Raw genomic sequence first — 14,818 nt, 5'->3', positions numbered from 1 at the left:
TATTTATAAATAAAATTTTATTTTTCATTTTTGAATGAATTAACAACAAAGAAATGCATGTTGTGTAAAAAACATGATCTCATTCCTTTTTATAGCAGCATAGTATTCCGTGGTGTATATGTACCACATTTTCTTTATCAGGTCTATGAGTGATGCACATTTAGTCTGATTTCATGTCTTTCCTATTGTGAATAGTGCTGCAATGAACACACGTGCATGTATCTTTATAACAGAATGTTTTATAGTCCTTTGGGTATATACCCAGGAATGGGATTGCTGGGTCAAATGATATTTCTGCCTCTAGATCTTGAGGAATTATCACACTGTCTTCCACAATGGCTGAATTTATACCCCAATCGGCAGTACAAAAGCATTCCTCTTTCTCCACAACCTTGCCAGTATCTGTTGTCCTCAGCAAACTAAAACAAGAAAAGGAAACTAAATACTACATGTTTTAACTTATAAGTGGGAGCTAAATGACGAGAACACATGGACACGTGGGTGGAAGGCAACAACATACACTGGGGTGGGAGGAGGGAGAGCATTAGGAAGAATAGCTAATGGATGCTGGGCTTAACAGTGATGGGTTGATCTGTGCAGCAAACACATGGCACACGTTTACCTATGCAACAAACCTGCACATTCTGCACATGTACCGCTGAACATGTGGTACATGTTTCCAACTTAAAAATTGGAAAAAAAAAAACAGTCCAACAACAACAAGAAAATGTCTTTTGAGAGCTTATCCTAAGAATATCCCTGACCTAAGAAGAGCAGTTATGTCAAGCACTACATCAGAATTTGATTTGGCATGCAGCGTTTTCTTTTTAAGAGCTTATCACAAGCTTATCAGTTGACTTTAAGTTCAACAAAAGGAAGCCGATTCTGGGTGGGTCTGGCCTAATTACGTGAGTCATTTCTTCTGTTTTCACCACAGCACTTAGCAAACTGATGAATTTAAATGATTCTCAATATGAATAAAATAATGAATGAGCATAATTTATTATTTATTAAGGATGAATTAGGTAAGTCCTTTAAAAGAAGAAGCCTCAGAAAGAAATTCCCATGCTTGAATGAAGGATGAAGTAATTACCCCATTGTGAACAGAGGGTGCCACATGGCAAGGGCCTAAGGGCAGCCTATAGACCTTGAGAGCAGGCCCTGTGGAACAGTTAGTATGAAAATAATGACAGCAGTCATACAGACACAATTAAATTCAGGACTATTTAAGACGTCTTAGATAGTTACCTTGCTATACATATCATAATTAATATATAACATTTCTTCTAAGCTCGATCCAGTTCAAAATCTTCTTATTCCTGAAACGATTATTGATTCTTCCAATTCAAACACTAATTTTTTTCCCTCTGAAACCCTAAAGCACAATCTATTCTTTTATTATTAAAAAAAAAAAGTAGCTAACAAAGGATAAATGCTTGAGGTGGTGGATACCTCAATAACCCTGATGTGATTATTACACATTGAATGCCTGTGTCAAAATATCTCATATACCCCATAATTAGATATACCTACTATGCACCCCCCAAAATTTAAATTTTTTTTTTAAATTTTAAAAGTTGCTAAATTACTTTAGGTGAAGTCAATTAAACTTCAGTTCAAACACCAATTCCTCCACTGAGTGAGCTTACTCAATTTACTAGCATCTTTGAGCCAAGTTCACTCAAAGAATGAAAGGATGTAGAAGGATTCAGTGAGGTAACATTACGAGCCATGTTAGAGCCACGTTGTCTAAATCATCTCGGGCCACTGTAACAAAATATCATAAAGTGGGTGGCTTATAAAGAGCAGAAATTTATTTCTCATATCTCTGGAAGCTGGGAAGATCAAGATCAAGGTGCTGGCAGATGCAGTGTCCAGTGAGGGCCAACTTCCTTGTTCATAGATAATTGCCTTCTTGCTATAACCTCATATGGTGGAAGAGAAGAGGGAGCTCTCTGAGGTCTTCTTAATAAGGGCATGTATAAAAAAGTGCCCTTATAAACAAAGATCCTATTTATGAGGGCTCCCCCTCATGACATAATCTCTTATCAAAGGCCTCATCTCCTAATACCATCACATGGGGGATAGAGTTTCACCATACAAATTTTGGATGAATACACAATTATTCAGTCTATAGCACATGACTATCAGAGCAAGTGTTCAGTAAACATTAGCTGTTATTATCTCTCCAAAGTGGATTTTAAATGCCTGTATGCCTGTGGGCCAGCATATTATCTTCTACTTCTGTTTCTACCACAGAGCTTTAGCAAATTGAGGAACTTAAATGATTCTCAATATGAATAAAATAATGAATGAACATAAGTGCATTCGTTTCCTTTCACAGCTGTTAGTAACTATCACAGTTAGTGACTTAATACAACAAAAATTTTCTCTTACAGTTCTGGATATCAGAAGTCCAAAATGGATCACATAGGATTAAATATCAAGATGTTGGTGGGGTTATATTCTTTCTGGATTCCCTAGGAGAGAATCCATTTCCTTGTCTTTCAGCTTCTAGAGGCTGCTCATATTCTTGGGCTCATGGCCTCTTTCATCTTCGAAGTTGTAATGGCCAACTGTGTGTTTCTCACATTGTATCATTGACCTTTCGCCTCCCTCTTCCATGTTAAAGGAACTTTGTGATTACCTAAGGCCCTTTGGACAATCCAGGATAATATTAAGAGCAACTGTATTCCTGAGAAACTTTAATTCCTTCTGCAACCTTAATTCTCCCTTACCATATAACAACATAGTCATAGGTTCCAAAGATTAGGTGTGGACATCTTTGAGAGTCATTATTCTACCTTCCACAGTAAGTAATAGGGGTGGAGTTTAAAGGAATGGGAGACAGGAAAGTTTAGGAAGGCCACTACTGCAAGAGGGAACGCCAAAGACTCATTTAGCAATGGTGGGTAATATAATTATGGAGCTTTCCCAGGTGTCGGAGAGGATATTGGCCAGAGATAAAGCTGGAGTAATAAATCAGGGCCGGAACATGGGCAGATGATAAGATGACCACCAACTGTTTTTGTAGAATGATCAGATCTGTGAAATAAATACATTGTTGGTATTGTAGAAAAACCATGAGTCATGGATGTGTGGGCAGGGAATGTTGAAATATTTTCACAGTAAGAAATGATGAGACACAGCCTTAAAATGATGATAATGAAAAGGGAGACAAGAAAAAGAATTTGAAAGCCTTTTTGTTGATGAATGAGCAGACACTGCTGACCCTCTCTTTATGTTTGTTCATATATCTAGCTATGAAAGAACATTACTGAGATTTCCAGGACAGGTCACTGAAGGCAGGAGCTGAGGGATGAGAAGGCTGGGACACTGAGCAGACAGTAAGACAGCTAGCTGGTGGTTGTAACCATCAGGGCTATTTTCAACTCCCACCACATCACACCTCCCCAAGCTCCATGGACAGTTCCAGAGACAGCTGTCTGTTTCTTTGATTAAACCTTTGAAATAAGGTGCTTGTCTTTTATCATGAGAATATTTTACTAAATGTCCACTGCATTCTTCATTCAACTGCTTTATGCCGCTGTCAGATAAAAACTAAAAATACCTTTCAGAGGTAAGAACCAAGAACGAAGATTTTAGACATAGCTCTAATGGTGACTTTCTTAATCTGCTTAGACTGCCATAACAAAATACCACAAGGCACATTTATTTCTCAGCGTTCTGGAGGGTGAAAGGCCAAAGTTAAAGTCCTGGCAGGGTAGATTTCAATCTGATGCCTCATCTCTTGATTTGTAGGAGACTGTCATCTCACTCTGTGTTCACATGGCCTCTTCTCTGTGTGTGCATGGTGGCAGAGAGAGAGTCTCTGGTGTCTCTTCTTATAAAGGCACTAATCCTATCATAAGAACCCCACTTTCATGACCTTATCTAACCTTAACTACCTTCTAACTGCTCCATCTCCCAATACTATCATACTGGGAGTTGAGGCTTCAACATATGAATTTTGGGGGGGAACACAAGCATTCAGTTCATAAATCACATTATTTTCTCATGGATCTCAAAGATTCAGAAAACATCTCTAATTATTATCCTCATTTCCTTCCCATATATATTCACAATTTATTGCTCTGATCATTCGTCATGACCAGCTAGTTGGCAGTGGAAGGTGTACATAGACAATTTCTTTATTTACAAGACTCTTTCATAGTGAATCAAAGCTTTGACTGGGCCTCTCTGGGTCCTCAATTTTCTTTGTGATCAACTGATCCATTAGTTATCCAGCAGAGGCAGAATATTTCTGGTGTTAGTGGCCTTTCATAATTACATCAGCTTTCTTGCAACAAAATGCAACTGAAGTTTAAGTACTGCAAGGCTCTTCTTTGTTGAAATGCCTGCTTCAATTTCTGATATAACGTTAGAGAGATAAATTACTCTGTTTCTCAAAAATTATATTAACTTTATAATTACATGATATCCTTGGATAGAGAACAAAATGTATCCAGAAGGCCACAGTTTAGGGTCATTCTATCGCCATAACCACATTTTTATTTTTAAAGTCATTTTGTAATCAATTAATTTTTAGAGATTGGGTCTTACTCTGTTACCCAAGCTAGTGTGCAGTGGTGATTGTAGGTCACTGCAGCCTCAAACTCCTGGACTCAAGCCATCTTCCTGCCTCAGCCTCCCAAGTAGCTGGGACTACAGGTATGCACACCACCATGCCCAGCTAATTTTTTATTTTTATTTTTTACAGACAGGATCCTGCTATGTCACCCAGGCTGACCTTGAACTCCTGAGTAAAGGAGGAGAATTGCTGAGATTACAGGTGTGAGCTACTGCAACTGACTCGAATAACCACATCTTTTAATGGACAATGGTGGCACTATTAGGCAAGACAGAGTTATGAGTCAATCACTGAAGCTTTACTCACACTCAGAGAGGCTGATCTGTGTTCATCTCTTTTCCTGGCACAATTTGGAAATTTTATGGTCTCTAACCCTCTAATTACTCCTGTTTGATGCATCTGTTGTCCACACTGGCAGGATGTCAAATGGGTTTCTTACCATATATCTTCTTCCAACACCCAGGATTTCTGCATCAAATTTGCGATCTTATGTAAATACTATGTAACTAACAGTAGACTATATCTTTTTGTAATCTGCTTGCCAATAATGTTATTAAAACAATCCAGAAGCTCCATGTTTGGTTGAAGAAAATGAAGGATAATGGAGGTCATTTACATGTGGTAAGGGTCCTGGACACTGATTGAAACTTGGTGGGCATGCAGTTCATGCTGCTCTCCTTTTTCTCTGGTGTTATCATCCATGTTTTCTTCAGCTAGACCTGCTCGTCAATTACCATAGGAAAAATGAAGTTGCACAATCTCTTGGTAAAGAATCTATTACTATGTTTCCAGTGCCTTGATTGATTCATTAGTATGGATTCACTTTTTCATCACTTCTTACCTAACCACTCTGGCCAAATAATACTAAATACGTAATAGTAAACACAAAATGAGCCATTCTCCCAGTTTACAGAAGCAAAGCCAGCTTCTGCAATAGATATTTTTGTCGGAATATGTCATATAAGAAATTTACTTGAGAGGCCAACTAAATTGTCAAGGTCACACAGCTCCTGAGTATTGAAGTCTCCAGGATTCAGTTTTTAGGTGAAATGGTACAATTAAAATGTCTCTCCAAAACTTATCATTTTAATAGCCACCCCTTCAAGTTGGCCCAAATGACTCGCATGACACCTAGGGAAATCAAAAAATGCCTCAGTGCTGAGCTGCAAGGAAGAAGGTGGGTATAGATTAAAGTCATTGATCAACATCGTAGAATAAGTCTGCTGGTTGCCTTCACAATGAGGGAAGAGAAATTTGCATTTCTTATTTCTAGGACAGTAATTGTCCTGGTGTCAGAATGCTGTTGCATGCCTGGTACTGATTTATCATGCTGAAGCAACGTGACTCTTCTGCAGCTTCTCTGCAGAGCAGAGGGTAGCCTGCCATGTGTCCACCTTTGGAGGAAAACGAATGTCACCAAGTTGGTGATGATTTATGGCCCAGAGCCAATGCTGTGTTTCTGAAAAACTGCATATTGGAAACAGCAAGGAGGGAGAGGCCAAAGAAGCTGGTGTTCAGTTGAGGGTATGTGGCCACCGTTGCACTTGGAATGCATGATCTGCACACCTATAAGGGCCGTCGAAAACACAGCAGTTAGGGAGAGGCTTCAGGCCACATTTGGGCTACCCAAAAGCAGTGTCCAGTGAGAAAACTTCAAACATAGGGCTACTGAGGACCATGCAACCGAAAGGACCAGGGCATCAACTGATCCTTTAATTGCTGCAGATGTGTTCTATGCAGCAATCCACGCCCCTTAGGAAATGGTCATACTATAGATGCATTTGTCATTATGCTACTTTCTGTGTACATCTCTGACAAGCTTTGCTTTGAGACCTGGTTTCACTATTAAAAAGAAAAAAATGAGGTGTTTATCATACTTAACAGTAGAGACAGAGTAGAAAGCAAACAGCCGGTCAGGCGTGGTGGCTCATGCCTGTAATCCCAGCACTTTGGGAGGCCGAAGTGGGCAGAGTTTGAGGCCAGCCTGACCAACATGGTGGAGCCCCATCTCTACTAAAAGTACAAAAATTAGCTGGGTGTGGTGGTGTGTGTGTGCCTGTAATCCCAGCTGCTCAGGAGGCTGAGAAAGGAGAATCCCTTGAACCCAGGAGTTGGAAGCTGCAGTGAGCCGAGTTTGCGTCACTGCACTCCAGACTGAGTGACAGAGCGAGACTCTGTTAAAGAAAGAAGGAAAGAAGGAGAGAAAGAAAGAGAGAGAGAGGAAGGAGGGAACGAAGGAAGGAAGAAAGGAAGGAGGGGAGGAAGGAGGGAGGAAGGAAGGGAGGGAGGGAGGAAGGGAGGGAAGGAGGAAAGAGAAAGAAAGAGAGAGAGAACAGAACCTTCCAGTATCTGAATCTTAGCCACATGGCTTCCTCAATTCTGTAACCTTGAGTTCATTGAAAAAGTCTTGGTGCCTCCATTTATGTGTACAGCAAAGATTGGTGTAATTATTAGAAAAGAATGTAAAGGAAAGAGCATATTCCAACTATTTTCCTTTTAGGAATAGCAGTCATTTGTGAATTGTTTCACTCCTCAAGAGCCAGGGACGTATCTCATTTCTCTGTTGTTTCTTCTGGAACTCTTATCCCAGCAGAATGACAGAGTGGACATTCCATCAGTATTAGCATGGAGGGTGACCAGGAAGCAGGCAGAAGAAAGAAGGCACAGCCACACCTATTAGAGAGCATGGCAGATCACTGCCAACTTTTCTGTGATCATCATGAATCTTACCACAAAGCTGGGATGGGATTCTTCATCTCACCTGTTCTATGATTCAGAAAAGTGATTGATTCAAAGAAATTGATAATGTTGCTTATCAGACTAAGATTGACAACCTGAATTATGTAGGGAAAGCAGGACGAGAAAAAGACAAGAAAGAAGTGATCACTTAATAAGCACATGGTAGCATTATTTAGTCAAAGAAGAATACATTCAAAGTCCAGCTTTGATAATCTGTGAAATTTTCAGCAAGCCCAGGTAACTTCTCTCCAAGTCTGCGTCCTACATAAAAATATAATAGCCATTTTACAATTGTGTAATAATATAGCAACAAAAGTAGTTGCTAAATATAGGGTAGTATTGATATCTGTTGTTATTGTTAATATTATCATAATCATTAATTGTCAAGAATCAATCTAAACATTTTGTATACATTAGACTTCCACTTGACACTCATTGACTCTCAACTATAATATGTTAGTCTCTGTCAGCAACGCTTCCTAAATCTTCATGGCAGTCACCCAAGCATCTATCCATCTGCCACCCATTTATCAAATAATTATTAAACTCCTAAATTATCCGTTAGCAGATCTTGATGCCATGGCATCCAACACTAACGATAATATCAGACTTTCTCCAGTGCTTACTACATGCCAGTAAGCGTTCAGTGCTTTATACCTGCTAACTCATTTAGTTCTAAAACAACCCTATGAATTATATTCTATTTTTATTTAAATATCATAAATAAGGCAACCAAAGTCCAGTAAGTTAAACAGATACCAAGAGTCACAGAACTGACCAGCATTGGTGCTAGAATTATAATGCAGGAGGCACTTAGAGTAAGACATCTGTGTTCTTAACCACTGCACTTACTCTCATGAAACTATAGTCTGGAGGGATAAGTGACAAGCAAGTTAGCAAATGCATACATAATACAATTTCAGTGACCATTAAATCTCAGTAGAAAATAATGGAAGAGAATTGTCTATGAATAAGGAAGAGTTGCCCAATATTCTGAACAACAAAAAGTAAATAGTAAACGTAACAAAAAGTAACTGTGTGTGGATCAAACTGGAGAGTTTCCCAGGCAGCATAAACCATCGGTGCATCAGTGTCTTTGATACTGTGAGAGGGCTAATGTGAATATCATGGTTCAATTAGCTTTGCTGCAGAGGCAAAAACAACCGCAAATTGCAGAGGCTTACAAAAGTAACGCGGATTCCCCGCTCATGCTACATGTTGTTGGCTGCCCTGTATTGTGGGAGAAGGAAAAGAGCACACATTACCAGGACCATAAGACGTCTCACAAAACCTCTGCTGTGACATCGTATGTCATCACATCTGCTCCCTTTCTTCTGGTCCAACACTGTCTAGTGGCCAAACCTAATGATGGGGTGGGCCGAGACTTCTGGGTAAGTCAAGTAGCCACAAGCAGAGGTGAGGTTCTAGAGGTCCAGTTCCTTTTCTCAGACACAGCAGAGATTATTTCTGTGTTTGGCAAGAACTGATCCTAATGTAAAGGACAAGTCTTCCTCAGGCGTTGGGAAAGGCAGAGGCCTGACACTAGGTTGTGCTGATGCCTGTGTGTAGGATTTTTCAAACCTAGGTCCACAAACAAAGGGTACTCCTTAGTTTTCTCTGGTGTCTGAAAACTGAGAGAGGCTGATAATGAGATTCCCTGATAAAGACAGTTCTGGCTACATGTGAATTGTGGAGGAAGCAGAGTGAGAATGGGTAAGAATATGCTATAAATACAAGGCCACCTTTCTCTGCACCTACATTCTAGCCCTGGTATTGTAGGAAAATTACTTAACATTGGTGAAGTTCATACTTTTTATCCATAGAATGGGGACATCAAACGAACCTAAATAATGATTGTTTCAACAGGCACTAGGACTGACAATACTATTTGTATTAGTTTGGCTGGGTTGTAATAACACAATACCACAGACTGCATGGCTTCAGCAACAGATATTTATTCATTCACAGTTCTGGAGGCTGGAAGTCCAAGATCAAGGTGCTGGCAGAGTTCATTTCTTCTGAGGCCTCTCTTCTTGGCTTGCAGGTGGCTGTCTTTTCTCTGTGTTCTCATATGAGCTTTTCTCTGCGCACATTTTTAATGTTTTTTTTTGTGTGTACACATTTTCTTTTCTTATGAGAAAACCCATCAGCTTGAATTAGATTCCCTAATTTAATGGTTTCATATAGTCAAATTCTGAGGTATTGGGGGTTGGGATTTCAGCTTGTGAATTTTGGGGAGACACAGTCCAGTTCATAACATTAGGCACACAAAAATGATCAGTAGATTTTCCTTTCTGATTATAGGATTCTCCTTTCTCCGAGGCCAGATTTCTTTCTTTCTCTGAGAGAGGTAGAGCATTAGGGTGTGTGATTTGATCTTACAGAAGTTTACGGAAGTATAAAGACAAATGATTCAGTATAAGTTGCATTTTTCCCATCCTGTGGTTTTTCAGGAGTACCCACCAGTCTAGACTTTATCACAAGTGGCACTGGCTGCGTGGTGGTCTCTCACTACATCATGAAGAAAATGGGTCTCCCGCCTTTCCACTCTCAGGGAATCCTGGGGTTAGCATAGCCTTCATGTAAATCAAAACAGTGAAAAAGAGGGCCAGAGAAAGAGAGAACTCTTCTTGCAATAAAATGAAGGATTCTGTAAAAGAAACTTTGGAAGATACCGGCAGTGATCACATTAGAAACTCACCAGGCTCACTTTTAATATGAACTTTAAATTTTCTTAACATCCTAGCACCTGGCCAAGGGTTGTTGCAGCCCCTGAAGACACAGAAACTTCAGCAGAAAGGGCATCACAAAGGACAAAATTGCCACTGCAGTAAAGAAAACTGCTCTGCTTTGGAGAAAGATAAAATGTTATGAAAGGAAGAGGTTCAAATGACTTTCTCCCCTAAGGCTTTAAGAGACTTGAAAATGAAAGCTAGCAGAATTATCAGGTGATGGAGATGAAGGCTATTGATCTATAGAGAGAGAAGGAGAAAAAAAATCACCCAATGAAATCACATTAAAGAAAAAAACAAAGCCACTGGTATAAATCAAGAGATCAGGCAATTTTAGCAGTCCAGAGAAATAAGGAAGAAAACAAAAGATAATGAATGTCTTTTGCATCACAGAGAAGAGGAATATTAAAAAAAATGGTGGAGGAATAAGTGATGCAGAGAAATGTAGATGCTTATAGCAGAACACTCTTCCTTATTCGTGGTGATATAGTTGGCCAGAGAGAGAGAGGATTCTATGTGCTAATGAAACCCTAGTTATCAAAATAGGCAAACAGCCATTAAAACTCTGGTCTATACTGTGTGACACAGGCTGAATTATCTGCCCACATTCAGTTTTATTTCCTTACTTACATGTTGATAATTCTGTTATCTATCCAACACATTTTTTGTTAAGAGTCTACTTTGTGCTAGGGAGTGTGTGAAGGAAACATAATAATACATAAGTTAAAAACCAAGGATCCTATGTTCTGACCTCTTTTCCCTGTTTCCAAAATTTCTGTCATGTGTGACAAATTAGCACAGTTGGCTAGAACATGGTGCTAATAAGGCCAAGGTCAGGGGTTCAATCCCTTATGGGCTGAAACTCGATGCTTCCTTCCAGGAGACACAGACCCTCTAAATCACATCTGGGCCCCTCCGAAGAGCATCATATTGGTCATAAATGCAGTTGAGAAAATCTTACGAAATCACAGTAACTCCATCTGCACACGCACACAAAAAATACATAAGTTATCAGAGTAACAGGATTAAAAGACATAAAGTACGCTGTGCATTGACACAGAATCATAACTGAGTCATTAACTGTATACTCTATTTTGAGCCTTGTTACAACGACCTTGTATCATAATCTGACTTTTACACAAAAGCACGTGCAATAGGTAAATATTTTGACCCCATTACACAGATGAGAAAAGAAGAGGCTAAGTAATTTGCCCAAGGTCACAGGGTTAATATCAGGACTAGGATTTGAAATAATGCAGTTTTGCTCCTGAATCGGCACTCCAATCTGCACTCGGCAGTCCCCCGTGCCATACCATCTATGACAGGACGCAGAGGTAGAACTTTAGGCTCAGAATCCTCAATAATAACATAAGATATGTTAGTTAATATATTTGCTGTTCTTCATGACTTGAAGGCCTATGTGGCATTCAATGGAGGCTAGATCTTAACATCAGATAGCCCAACCTGGAGTTCAGAACCAAAGCACATTTCTCAGTGAGGAGATTAGATATATGAGAAAAACTGGACTTCATTCTAAATTCATAAAAAATGAACGATAATTATTTAAAACAATGCATCTGATGCCAGATGTAGGTGATGGGGAGGAAGGCAGCAAATCACACTGCCATGTGTGTACCTATGCGACAATCTTGCATGTTCTTCACATGTACCCCAAAACCTAAAATGCAATTAAATAAATAAATGGGGAAAATAAAATAAAAACAAAAACAATGCATCTGAGCACTAGAGCAAAAACAAACAAAAACAAACAAACAAAACGGAAACGCTCAATGTACGTGAAATGGAAACTCAAATCTAAAATAATGAACAGAAAGTGAAACTTAGCTGTGCATGGAAGTAAGACGACCAAATGTATCCTAGAAGCTGAGGTTTTGATGCCTAATAAATACCAACCATGTATAAACAAGAACTGGAACCAAGTTCCCTTCTTAGGGCAGAAACCTGGATATGACATATAGTTATTGAAGGGAGGACACAAAAAACCACCCTGGCCAAGTGCAGTGGCTCACGCTTATAATCCAAACACTTTAGGAGGCTGAGGCAAGAGGATTGCTTTCCCCTAGGAGTTTGAGACCACCCTGGGCAACATAATGAGAGCCCATATTTACCAAACAAAATGAAAACATATCAGATAGGCGTGGTGGTACAGGCTTATAGTCCCAGCTACTTCGGAGGCTGAGGCAGGAGAATTGCTTGAGCCCAGGAATGGGGGGCTGTAGTGAGCTGCGATGGCACCACTGCACTCTAGCCCAGGTGACACAGTAAGAAGTCCTGTCTCTAAAGAAAACAAAAACCCAACACACAAAAGAACGCCCACAATGTGGGAACTCAGCAGGAAAATAAGCAGCCTGCACCGAGCAAATATTAGAACATGAACAATGCACTATATGTGTGTTTAAGAAGATAGGTCAAATTTGCATCCTGTTAGGAGAAGAAATTGACATAAAAATTGTCCCTACATTTGCCAAACAGGACCCCAGCACAGGCAAATATGGAATCTTAAAGTCATTTCTCTGAACCTTCCTCTGAAAGAGCAGTGAGTGTACTTTCTTTTCAAGAATAAATGAAACATTTTCAAAACTAAGCTTACACTAGGTCATAAAAGCAATGAAAATGAAAATTAATAGTAAAAATCATCATACATTAACAAAACTCACCTACGATTATAACAGGTTAAACCAAAAATAAAAATGAAGCTTTTAAAGATGTCCTCTGGCAAAAAGATGGTGGAATAGGACTTTCTAGTGCTCATCTCCTTGAAGAAACATTAATTTGAACAACTGTCCACATCCTAAAATACCTTTGCAAAAGGTAGGGAATCCAGGTGAGTGGCTAAAGCACCTGGGTAGAGCACAGGAATAAGAGGACTCATTAAGATGGTAGAAAAGACAGTTTCATATAGCCTGTATCATCGACTCCTCAATCACAGTGTGGAGACACACCACCTGCTTGGGGGAAGAAGAGGGAAGTAAGTGCTACACTTCTTCAGGGATCTTAGCTTCAGGATTGCCCCAGCGAACCCTGGTACCAGGCCAGCCCCAGTGGTCCCAAGCTCCAGGCAAGCATCTGTGGACTCAGCCTCCAGGCCCACATCAGCACCAGGCCAGGCCCTGCAGGCTTAGCCCCCAGGCCTACACCAGTGCCAGGATGCCCTAGTGACCCCTGGATTAAACTCCCAGGCTCCAGCCACACCAAAGCCAGAATAGCCTCTGTGACCCCAGGATCTAGGCTTGCCTGTGCAGACTCAAACTCCAGGCTCAGCTCTGTGAACCCAGGCTCCATGCCCACCTTAGCACCAGTCCAGATGCTGTGGCTGCCGACACAAGATTAGCACCCGCAGAACCAGGCATCAGGCCTGCCTCTGTGGCCCCAGGTTCCAGTGGGCCCAGGGTTCAGGCCCATTCCAGCAGATTCAAAGTAAAAGCCTATTCTAGTATATCTCAGTGCTGGGCCAATCACTGTAAATCAGGCTTTAGATCCACCTCTAGAGACCAAAGACAGCACCTGAGGACCCAGGACACAAGGCTGTTCCTATGGACTCGGGTTTCTGGCCCACCCCAGCACCAGGCTGGCTTTGCAGATCCAGGATTCAGGATGGTCCCCTAGCCCCAGGTACCAACCCCACCCTGGCACCAGGTAAGCCCCTGCAGAACCAGGATCCAGGGCTTCCCTTAACAATCCAAGATCCAGGCCCACCACTTTGGACTCAGACTCAGGCACCAGGCCCACCCACCTGCTCACCCAGGAACCAGGCCAGCCTGCCCAAAGACTCCAGCAGCAGCCACCAGCCAGCCCACCCAGAATCTCTGGATGAGTTGACCAATGAAGTGCTTTCCTTGGCAAAACCAGTCTATAAAGGCTAGAAGAGATGCCTACTTCTTCCTTGCTAGCCAGTAACAAGCATACATCCTGTACCCTTAATGGTGTCGTAGAAACCACATGAGGTGTCTGTCCTTTCATCCCAATCAGAAATATACTCCTTCCTATTTCTGTTATTAAGCTTTCAGAAGAGTCCAGGCAGAGAGTCGGGACATTCATTATTGCTAGCAGTAAGAAGTTCCCACCCCTTATAGTGTCAGTGGAGACCATATGGAAAGCTAGAACCCTCACCCCTATCTAGCAGTAAGGAAAAGTCACTTTGATTTCGTTTGTATGGTGGCTGAGTGGGATGCCTGGACTTCAGCTTCCACCTGGCATTAATCAAGTGACATACTTCCTTTTCCCATTGGACTGACATCAGGGAAATGCAGCTAAAACAGAAATCTTAAATGTGATTCATGGTCTCATATAACAAAATGTCTAGGTTTCAATCAAGTATCATTTATCATATTAAGTACGAGCAAGATCTTAGTCTTAATGAGAAAAAGAAATACAGAGATGTCAACAGTGAGATGACAGAACTGTAAGAATAATCTGGTGGCAATTTTTGAAGCAGCCATGATAAAATTGCTTAAGTGAGCAATTACGAACACATTTGAAACAGGTGAAAAACAGAAAGCCTCACATAGAAACAGAGAGTAGAAGATGGTTACTGGGGGTGGGAAAATAAGAGACATGGGGAGATGTATACTAAAGGGCATAAAGTCACAGTTATGTGGGACAAATCAGTCTGGAGTCAATGGACAACATGAAAACTACAGTTAATAATATTGTATGCTGAAAATTTGCTAAAAGAGTAGATTTTAGGTGTTTTTATCACACACATGCACATGCATGCACAAACACACACACAGGT

This window comes from Cebus imitator, unplaced genomic scaffold (assembly GCF_001604975.1).
Source record: "Cebus imitator isolate Cc_AM_T3 unplaced genomic scaffold, Cebus_imitator-1.0 Scaffold330, whole genome shotgun sequence".
Taxonomy (NCBI): Eukaryota; Metazoa; Chordata; class Mammalia; order Primates; family Cebidae; genus Cebus; species Cebus imitator.
Note: the sequence above shows the minus strand (reverse complement) of the source record.